Consider the following 12,120-nt stretch of genomic DNA (forward strand, 5'->3'; position numbering starts at 1 on the left):
CTACCACCGAATATAGTTTTAGATACATTTAATATTGACAATGATTCATCCATCATATTTACTGTCTAGCATCATTTCACATGGAGGAGAGGCAGGTAATCCTGCACAGACTGACAGTCTATCCCAAGAGTCCCCAAACTAAGGCCCGCGGGCCAGATACGGCCGGCCAGCGTTCGAAATTTGGCCTGCGGTTAGTCCTGAGTAAAAAAAAAAAAGTTTTTTGGAGTTTTTTAAAAATATGTTTTTCTATCTGTCCTTCCAGCCCATCCATCAAGTTATATATATATATATATATATATATATATATATATATATATATATATATATATATATATATATATATATATATATATATATATATATATACATTTATATATATATATGAGATAGGCTCCAGCACCCCCCGCGACCCCAAAGGGAATAAGCGGTACAAAATGGATGGATGGATGGATGGATGGCTATATATATATATATATATATATATATATATATATATATATATATATATATATATATATATATATTCATATATATATATATATATATATATATATATATATATATATATATATATATATATATAGCCCGGCCCTTGGCAAAATTCTTATAACCCAATGCGGCCCCCGGGTCAAAAAAGTTTGGGGACCCCTGGTCTAAGTAGTGAAGGAGAATATAAATAAATAAGGTGCATTACATTAAAAAACTGACCATTTCTGCACAATACCACACTCAAAGACAGATGAGTGCTATGCTCTCACCCCTGATTTGGTCTGGATTGGGAGAGACATTTGAAAAAGTGAAAGACCAGGATAAAGGTGAACATGGACACATCATTTTTTAAAACAGAAGTCAGAAAAAATTATATGTCAGCCCACATATGAGCTGCCCTGCTCCTGATATCAATCATACTTTGATGTAATGGGATTTCCTGGGTGAGCAGCACTCCTTTCTTGAATGTCACACTGGGCCGCAGGTCAGACCCCCAACCGGCAGTGCCTTGCACACTTCAATGTTGTTTGGGTGATTGATAGGTCATAAAAAAACACCAAGTACTAAGATGACTTCTAAATAGGTTCTTCTAAAATGTTTAATTCAATCGCATAACAGGTAGAACAAATTATTGTAAATTGATGAATATCGATTGTCCTGTTTGTTGACTAATACCTTGAAAAAGAAGCCTGCTCTATGTTGTACAAAAATGTACAAAGTGTGCATTTTGATCTCTTTTTACATGATCCTAAATGGCTGGAAAAGCTGTCTTGCTGATGAGCGTCATTAGAAACGACCTACCTCTTCCCACATGGTGGAGACAGAGTACACTACATTTAGACCTTCAACACACTTTAAGCATTAGCCATACAGTATTGTAAAAAAAAAGTTAAATCATATATATTCGTTTTCTACCACATATACTGTAATGAAAAGGCTATTAATAAAAAGGTATGAAATAACTAGTCCGTTAGTAGCATTGCATCATTGCATCTGATTCAAATGCTTTTTTATGCATCTATTTGTTTGTAAAGTTACTGCAGAAATAAATCCCATTATTATTTGTATTTGGGTGGTTAGATTGATAACAAACTTATTTTACTGTATTTATTTTGAAAGACTACTTGATTCAAGGCAGTAACCACACTGAACAAGTGTTCATTGTGAATTTACAGCAAGTTACCGGTTAATTATTCAGTTATAGTCACAGTAACATTTATCATAAAATACCACAGTTAAATGCTGTTGAATATGAGGGTGTTGCAATTGTTTTTTTTTACCAGCATTTGTTGTAATGTTACAGTTTATTTATGATACAGTATTTTACTGTGAAAATACTGTTATTGTTACTCTAAAATCCTTATTTTATTTTTACAGTGAAGTTGTGGCTGACTTTTGCCTCACTCCTCTGCATTAAGTATATCAGTGGTCCTTAACCTTTTTGACCCCTGGGACCAACTTTTCCACAACTAAATATTAAAAATTTAATATTGAATTAGCAATTTCACTCTTGATTTTAATCATATGTAACAATCATATTTAACCTACCTACAGTTTACAAACTTGTCAAATGATATAAAACAGTGTGTTCGTCACAAAAATTATTTAACAAATATTCCTTAGGCTTATGTCAGACTTAGAAAAATAAGTACCAACCAAATATGCATAAGAAGGGACTCATAAATAACTGATGAAAAATACATGTACATACAATTTATGTTGTGCTATGATAAATAAACTTAACTAATAATTAACATGTTTCTTAACTCCACTGTCAATAACATTAAAGTGCAAACAAAATGAAAATACAGTTTCACCACTTTAGTCATAATTTTTTGTGCTTAAATTTCTCTGTGACTTTAGTTGCAGACCTTTTCTGTATTGTTGGCACTGGTTTGATATTTTCGTTATTGCCACAAGTGGTGGAAGAGTGTATTACAATTGAGTATGGGTTATACTTGTATAAGGCTTTTTTCTACCTTCAAGGTACTCAAAGCGCTTTGACACTATTTCCACATTCACCCATTCACACACACATTCACACACTGATGGCGGGAGCTGCCATGCAAGGCCCTAACCACCAGTGTTGGGACTTTGTAACGCGTTACTGTAACGCTGTTACTTTCGGCGGTAAATAATAATCTAACGCGTTATTTTTTATATTCAGTAACTCGGTTACCATTACTACATGATGCGTTACTGCGTTATTTTACGTTATTTTTTATGTAGTATCGGCTAGAAACTGAGAAGATCTGAGTGTGTTTTATTGGAGCGCTGCAGAAGAGGCGACGGAGAAGAGGCGCGCTCTGTGTGTGTGTGTTTGTGTGTGTGTGGGAGGGGGCGTGTCTGTGTTTACTAACAAGACATGGCGAAGCCGAAGCCGAGTTTCTTAACATGGAGATATTTTAGTTAAATGTAAGTTGTGTCTTGGATCAAAGATCCTATCCTAGCAAACAGCAAACAGCTACAAAAAGCAACATGCTTCGACGAAGCTAGTAAAGAGAGACACACTTCACCTCCTAAGCAACAACGGCTGGATTTTAACGAGGCACTGCTAGCCAGGACAACATTGATAGAGCCATTGCAGCATGTGTGCTAGAAGACATGCAGGCTATTTCTACAGTGGAGTCACCCGCTTTCAGGCAGCTAATTAGCATGATACCGGGCGTCAAATGGCACCTGGACAGTGAGTACATAAAAATGGAAAGTGAGCTAAAGAAAACACTCCAAACTCTGCCTCTGCTCATCATTCAGCACTGAAGGTACACACTCTTGTCAATTATCTTATATACTCTTTCATTCTAGACTTCTAGAGTGTTTGATTATCACATCACTCTAAATGTTTAGACTATAAAGTTCACAAACATAAAGAGGGATGATAGTGGGCCAGGCCAATCTTTCCTTATCTCTAAACTAAAACTGGGGAAAGGTGTAGAGTGTTCTGGGCTTCAGACATGATTTTATTTCAGAATTCCTTGAGAGAAAAAAACGCCTGGTTAGGCTTTGTGTATGTAGTGTGTGCCTTTCTTGCTTTACAGCTATGCTGTTATTATGCTGTTTGTTACTTATGTATGTTATGTTGCAGCTATTTAAAATAGTTTTGTCAATTTGTTCTGGCCTGAAATAAATTGGCCCTTTGAAATATATCTTTGTCTGTGTGTGTTGTATGTAGACCACATTGCTTAGCAGAGTTCAGTGATGCAAATGCATGTCAAGTTGATCAACAGATTGTATTATTCTCCAGTGCAAAACAGCACTGAAATGAAGGCTAAAAGGGCATTAAAGGGGGCCTTAAAAAAAAAAAAATATATATATATATACAGTATATAATATATAAGTAACTAAATAGTTACTTTTCACAGTAACACATTACTTTTTGGTGTAAGTAACTGAGTTAGTAACTGAGTTACTTTTGAAATAAAGTAACTCGTAACTGTAACTAGTTACTGGTTTTCAGTAACTAACCCAACACTGCCAACCACGACCCATCAGGAGCAAGGGAGACGTGTCTTGCTCAAGGACACAACAGACGTGACAAAGTTGGTAGAAGGTGGGGATTGAACCAGGAACACTCAGATTGCTGGCATGGTCACTCTCCCAACCGCGCCACGCCGTCTCGGTGGGGCCCATACGGACCACAGCTGAGAAACATACTTTAGGGGGCGCTCGCGGCCCCAACAATGGGTCCCAGCCCTATGGTTAAAAAACACGGCAAGATATTAGGTGACATGCTAAAAACTGTCAATTTATAGTAGTGCTTGTATCGTGCACAAAGAGCTAACATCCAATAAAAGCTGGTACGCATAAAGAAGACGGGCTCTATTGTGCGCCTGAAATGTGATTACGTCTTTGGAAAGAAAGAGCTGTCTTTTCTTAGACCTTATTCCTTAGCCTGCCTGTCAATCTCCCTGACTAGACTCTAACCAACTCCAAGTGTGACCCTCACTCACATAAATAATTTATACTTTGCCAGAATTACATTAGCCATGTCCCTGTCTACGGCGAGGGGGATTCTCTGAGAACAGAATCACAGTATAACATACACAATTTAAACTAAACTCTATAAAATGTACAGAGATAATTTGATATAAAAGCGTCTCCCAGTCCAAACAAGCGCTACGTGATAGTCTCCATGACTTGGATTAACACACAATGCAAATCTCCACTTGCTCACTCTCATAGATCGACTGTCTTTGGAGGCGCGTTCAGAAATTAGGGGTAAATGTCAAACAAAGCAGCAACAATTGCTCATAAAAGCAAGGCAAGCTCTTGATTTAGTGGAGCGATAAAGAGTGGAGGGATGGTCGTTCATCATGGAGCCTGGCTCACTGGGAGAGCGCCTGTCACAGTCACCAGCAAGTCTGCGAGGAATTTGGAGGCAAAGAACCTCGAGTCGCCCCTGAAGCCTCTTTTGTTCCGACATCTTCCAGATGGACACAGATTTGGGCCTTCCATGGGTGACAAGTGGTCTGTCATTGTCGCTCCCAAACTCAATTGTCAGAGAGGTATTAAGGGATGGATCATGTTAGTGGCTAAGCAGAGAAGCTTGCACGGTGCAATACTGGCACCATCTGCAGATGTTTGAATAGATGTGTTTATATGGGACATTTGGTTTGAAATTACAAAGACAAAAACCAACAAAAGAAATTTAAACGTATCTGGACATTAAGCACATATGTGCAACATATCCAGCCAGGGGCATAGCACCAAATTCTGGTCCCCCATACACACAAACCCATTGTTGCTGCCCCATACACACACACTTGGTATGTTTACATGCACTATAAAAAACATTTTTTTGCATGAGTTTTGGTTGAAACAAGCTTATTGAAACACATGTAAAACATTTTTTTGTTTTTTACTTTTTTAAAGAAAGTGACATGCTGATAAAGCTGTAAATATCATTAGTGGATAATACGGATCATAATGAAACATTATTATTATAATAATTATGTCATTATTAGTGCATCTCCTGGGACTTAAAGGCCTACTGAAACCCACTACTACCGACCACGCAGTCTGATAGTTTATATATCAATGATGAAATCTTAACATTGCAACACATGCCAATACGGCCGGGTTAACTTATAAAGTGCAATTTTAAATTTCCTGGGGAACTTCCGGTTCAAAACGCCTTTGAGGATGACGTATGCGCGTGACGTAGCCAGTAGAACACAGGTATGGCTTCTCCGTTGAAGCCAATACAAAATAGCTGTTTTCGTTTCATTATTCCACAGAATTCTGGACATCTGTGTTGGTGAATCTGTTGCAATTTGTTCATTGCATTATGGAGAAAGAAGCTGAGCAAGCAAAGAAGGAAGTCGGTGCGAAGCGGAGTATTTTGCGAGGGAAGTCAGCAACACAACACAGTCGGTGTTTCATTGTTTACATTCCCGAAAGATGCAGTCAAGATCGAAGAACTCGGACAACAGAGACTCTTACCAGGAGGACTTTGACTTCGTTAACAGACGCAGACGCGATACCGTCCGTGAGTACGCTTCCAAACATTTGATCGCTTGCTATAACTAGCTCGAGCTAGTAGCTAGTAGCTAGGAGCTAGTAGCTAGCATAACAAACACCTAGGTGTTTGTTATGTGGGATTAATTTGTGGCATATTAAATATAAACCTGGTTGTGTTGTGGCTAATAGAGTATATATATATATATGTCTTGTGTTTATTTACTGTTGTAGTCATTCCCAGCTGAATATCAGGTCCCACCCGCGCGCTTCCAAACATTTGATTGCTTGCCCGTACGTGCGTGTCATGTACGTAACTTTGGTTAAATATATAAGCTTTATGAACCTTGGGTTAGGTGAACGGTTGTTTGGGCTGAGTGAGTGTGTGTGTTGTGCAGGTGTTTGAATTGTATTGGCTGGTTATATATACGGGATCCCGTCCATATTACACGCTCGAGCTATAACTAGCTCGAGCTATAACTAGCTCGAGCTATAACTAGCTCGAGCTATAACTAGCTCGAGCTATAACTAGCTCGAGCTAGTAGCTAGTAACTAGGAGCTAGCATAACAAACACCTAGGTGTTTTTATGTGGGATTAATTTGTGGCATATTATATATAAGCCTGGTTGTGTTGTGGCTAATAGAGTATATATATGTCTTGTGTTTATTTACTGTTTTAGTCATTTCCAGCTGAATATCAGGTCACCCCCGGCTCTCACAGCATCTTCCTTATCTGAATCGCTTCCACTCCCCACTAGTCCTTCACTTGCACTTTACTCATCCACAAATCTTTCTTCATCCTCGCTCAAATTAATGGGGAAATCGTCGTTTTCTTGGTCCGAATCTCACTCACTTCATGCGGCCATCATTGTAAACAATAGGGAACTTTGCGTATATGTTCAATTGACTACGTCACGCTACTTCCGGTAGGGGCGAGCCTTTTTTTTATCAGATACCAAAAGTTGTAATCTTTATCGTCGTTGTTCTATACTAAATCCTTTCAGCAAAAATATGGCAATATCGCGAAATGATCAAATATGACACATAGAATAGATCTGCTATCCCCGTTTAAATAAAAAAAAATCATTTCAGTAGGCCTTTAAGTCCGTAAGTCTTTATTTTTTTTCAAACAGTACTGTTTGTTTATTTCAAAATAAAACTGCAAGCAAGCCATACTAGAATACTAAGTATCTGACCAGAACAATGACTTTGATATGAGTCAAAGTCACCTTTTAGAATATTACTTGAGTAAAATGTCCTGCGATGAGCTGACGACTTGTCCAGGGTGTACCCCGGCTTCTGCCGAAATATAGGATCCAGCACCCCCCGCGACCCGAGAGGGACAAGCAGTAGATATTGGATGGATGGATTTGAGTTTAAAAGTACCTGATATTTTTTGTCTTTAAGTATCAAAACATATTTAAACAAAGTGTGTCACCTGGATGCACTAATCCACATTTCTTTTTTTTCTTTTTTACCTGTGGTCTAATCCCAATACCTGAATTTTAATATCGGCTGATAACATTTCTTACGATACTATAGCTATGTTTGCTTTATTTTTCAGAATCAGTATTATTGATTTTACATGAGGCTGTAACAAACGATGGTTCAGGGAAATGTGTCAGAAAGGTATCGGAGTAAAATTACCCCAAAGTGAAAAGTTGTCAGAAATATAGATAACAAAATAAAGAACAGATATGTAAAAATGTTACTTAAGCAGGAAACGAAGAAACAGTACTTTAAAAAAAACTGTACTACAGTATACCCGGTCTGTGGTAATGTATTACTGTAGCAGAGGGTCGGTCATTAACAATGTCAAATAAGGTCTGTACGAGCCAGCCTGACCTGGTGTCCCAGCAGCATTTTGTGTTGTACTTTCTAATTGTTTTGTCTCTGTGCTCTTTTTGTTTTTCTTTTTTTATCTTACCGGTATGTGTTTTTGTAAAGAAGCCTTTGACATTTTTTGTGACATTTGAATGTGTTTTGAATGTGTTTTCCGCGGTTTTTTCGTTTTGTTTTCCAATAGTTTGAGATGGTTTCGGTAAGAGTAATTTTCAAGAGACTGAAAACATTTTTTTTCCCTTTTTCCTGTGTCATAGGACGGTAGACAAAATATATAGATGTATAAATGTTAACATTAGGATGTATGTTAAAGGCCTACTGAAATGAATTTTTTTTATTTAAACTGGGATAGCAGATCCATTTTATGTGTCATACTTGATCATTTCGCGATATTGCCATATTTTTGCTGAAAGGATTAGTAGAGAACATCGACGATAAAGTTCGCAACTTTTGGTCGCTGATAAAAAAAGCCTTGCCTGTACCGGAAGTAGCATGACGTCGCAGGTTGAAAGGCTCCTCACATTTCCCCATTGTTTACACCAGCAGCGAGAGCGATTCGGACCGAGAAAGTGACGATTACCCCATTGATTTGAGCCAGGATGAAAGATTCGTGGATGAGGAACGTGAGAGTGAAGGACTAGAGTGCAGTGCAGGACGCATCATTTTTCGCTCTGACCGTAACTTAGGTACAAGCTGGCTCCTTTTTCTATTGTGGATCACGGATTTGTATTTTAAACCACCTCGGATACTATATCCTCTTGAAAATGAGAGTCGAAAACGCAAAATGGACATTCACAGTGACTTTTATCTCCACGACAATACATCGGCGAAGCTCTTTAGCTACGGAGCTAACGTGATAGCATCTGGCTTAAATGCAGATAGAAACAAAAGAAATAAACCCCTGACTGGAAGGATAGACAGAAACAATACTATTAAACCATGGACCTTTAAATACACGGTTAATGCTTTCCAGGCTGGCGAAGCTTAACAATGCTGTTGCTAACGATGCCATTGAAGCTAACTTAGCAACGGGACCTCACAGAGCTATGCTAAAAACATTAGCTATCCACCTACGCCAGCCCTCATCTGCTCATCAACACCCGTGCTCACCTGCGTTCCAGCGATCGGCGGCGCGACGAAGGACTTCACCCGATCATAGATGCGGTCGGCGGCCCGGAGACGGAGGAAGTCAAGGTGAGGTCGGCAGCTAGCGCATCTGTTATCCATCTCAAAGTCCTCCTGGTTGTGTTGCTGTAAACCTTTATTTTGTTTTCGCAGTCAGAGCGAATGTTGCATTTAGCACTTTTATTGTGAAGAGGGTAAGTGTGGTGCCTTTCTGAGACGACTTGAGACTGTTTAAAAAAAGAAAAAGAGAGCGAGCCTGTCAAGTTGAGACTGCTGTCCTGTTTGTACTTTGATGTTACATCAATGATGTCGTTCACAACAACACAAGCAGAAGAGATGTGTTGTGGGTGTATGAAATGTTTTTGCTAGCTTTAGCTTTGTAGTTTAGTCACTGCTTCAAGTGGCTGCCTCGACATTGTTTATAAAGTTCAGGACCGGGCAATTGGTGTTTCGTGGATGAATGAACAATACCAGACCCAAACAAATGTTCCTTCTCCTCGCAATGACAGCGTTTCAGTCATGTTTGTGTCTATTTCTCTGATATACCACGTTTAACAGCGACCTCCGTTTTAATGGCCAATTCTGTGACTCCGTCCGCGTTTTTTTTCGTTTTGTTTTTATTGTTGATTTTGTCCGACAATATACTGTGGGCCAACAAAACTCGAGCTGCGGGGCACAAATGGTCCCTGGGTCGAACTTTGGACAACACTGTATTATCTAATAATGATACACTTTGTCACCTATAACACAAAGCTGACAATAACATTTGTCTTTAAATATATGTTTATATACTGTTTAACTCTTTGTTTTTGCAAAAGAAGAAAGTATAAAAATGGGCCCACTTATACTTTGACTTTATTGTATAAAGTGTATATAGGTGGGGGAAAAATGGACAGGAGAATGCATGGCTCTTCCGAACACCGACCCTCCTGACTGGGAGGCAGAGATGCTGCCCTCTGATGGGGAAAACAAAAAAACGAATAAACAGATCTTCATTTTAGAAGCTCCAAAGTATTTGGACATTTGACATAATTTTAAATATAACAAACATTTTTAATCATTTACAGTCAACTCGGACTGGAGGTCTGGAGCCCATGGACATCAACACCTTGTGAGTTTCCTCCCTCAAGTTGCTTTGCCAGGCCTTCACTGCATTCTAGACCTGGGTCGATAATACAGTACAATTTGCTGGACCACTCTATTTTACCACAATTTATTGCCGATAAACGATATTATTGTCAACATTATTTTGAGACCAAATTAAGCACTAATGTAATCCTAATATATAATAATAATAATAATAATAATAATAATAATCATCATCATCATCATCATCATCATCATCATCATCATCATCATCATCATAACAACAATAATACCACAAGTATTAATTTTAAACACAATAAACTTTGATTTCTCTTACATTTTTTACCATTGTAATTGGAAGGTCAATAATTTTAAACTATCATACATAAGTAAACAAACAGTGAAAATAAGATTAACTCTCAATTTCTGTAGGCAAAAATTGCATTTCAATAAATACTGAAGTGCTGTTTTTTTTCCACAATTGAAAAAACTGGTTTGGGTGTGTTTTTTTGTTGTTGTTGTTGCCATCACTTTTGTCCTACTTGATTGGTTGTTTGTGTTTATGAGCTCATCTTGCTCACTAGTTTGAAGCCGGATGTTTGGTTTTGCAATAATCGTTTTACAGCCTAATTTTTGCTACCTCACGGTGCTTGTCACTTTTGAGTTGTGACCAGTGTTCAGAAAATTATTTTGAAAAAGGAATTCATTGCAGTTGCTCGTTACTTTCCCAAAACTTAATTAAATTACTAACATAATATATGTAATTAATTACTAGGACAAGTAATTAATACATTACCTTTCTTTTTTAACTTTCATACTGTATATCTGATGAATGCAGTTGAGAAATGTTTCATGAGAGAAGAATGTTTAAGTGTGTGCCTTAAAAGGCAGTGCCTGTTGCTAGGTGAAGCGTGACGTCGTTGGCTGTTATAGCTCAGCATTGGTAGTCTGCGGACTGGAAGGAGATTGTTGACTGCAGCGCTTGTAAAATGTTTTTACTGATAGTTAATAAAGCGATTGAACGTGCGTCAATGGCTGTGTCTCTCCTTGTCCACAAACGGGTTATTGTGGGATTAATATTGTTGATGATTGTCACTTTATTAAATGTTTATTATTCCCCCGTAGTAGTAGTAGTAGTGCACAGGTGGGCAAATGTGTGTGCGGTGGCTGCTGCATGCACTAGTGAAGATCTACTTCTTGAAGTGAACTTGCTTAGACTTAGACTTAGACAAACTTTAATGATCCATCCATCAGGGAAATTTTTCCACACAGTAGCTCAGTTACAAAGGATGGAAAGTGTAAGGATGGAAAGGATAATGCAGGTGTAAAGTAGACTAAACATATACCGTGGTAGGAATATAAAATATAACATATATGTAATATCTACATATTATATATACAGTATATCAGGGGTGTCCAAAGTGCGGCCCGGGGGCCATTTGCGGCCCGCAGCTAATTGTTTACCGGCCCGCCACACATTCTGGAAATACTATTGTAAAAATAAAAAAGAACATTAAAAAAAGTGGAATGAGGTGAAATCTAACGAGAAAAAGTTGCAATGTTGACACAAAAGCTGCCATGCAGGCTGTTTTTTTTTCTTTTGTCTTTCTTCATTTTTCTTTTTTTGCCATTGCTCAAAAAAAAAAAAAAAGACAAAAAATCCATGTTATAATGAATTATTTTCAGGGCTCCAATTACTTCAAATATTTCACTTTAAAATGTTTTATGTGGTAAATATTACATATATTGTGTAGTAGCCATATAAAAACATCAACGTTTTCTTTGACAAACGCGCATAAAACAAACAAAATAATAGTTCCAGCATAAAATCGACATATATATCTGAAGTGGATCTTGTAACTTAAGTGTTGAAAGTAAAAGAAAAACCTAATAAAAATGTATCACTTTATGAGTGGGGCACCTTTTGGATCCCAAATATATCTAGTGATTTATTATTTATCTTTTCACTGTGATTACTCAAAAATATGAAATAATTAAAATCAATGGTGTCCTGCATTATTGATCTTTTAGGGCTCTAATTACTAAATACTGCATATTTCAGTTTTACTATAAAAAAACTGAGTTGTTTTTGACAGAAAAGCCATAAAACATTTTTTTAAA

The sequence above is a fragment of the Entelurus aequoreus genome, linkage group LG02 (genome assembly GCF_033978785.1).
Source record: "Entelurus aequoreus isolate RoL-2023_Sb linkage group LG02, RoL_Eaeq_v1.1, whole genome shotgun sequence".
Classification (NCBI taxonomy): domain Eukaryota; kingdom Metazoa; phylum Chordata; class Actinopteri; order Syngnathiformes; family Syngnathidae; genus Entelurus; species Entelurus aequoreus.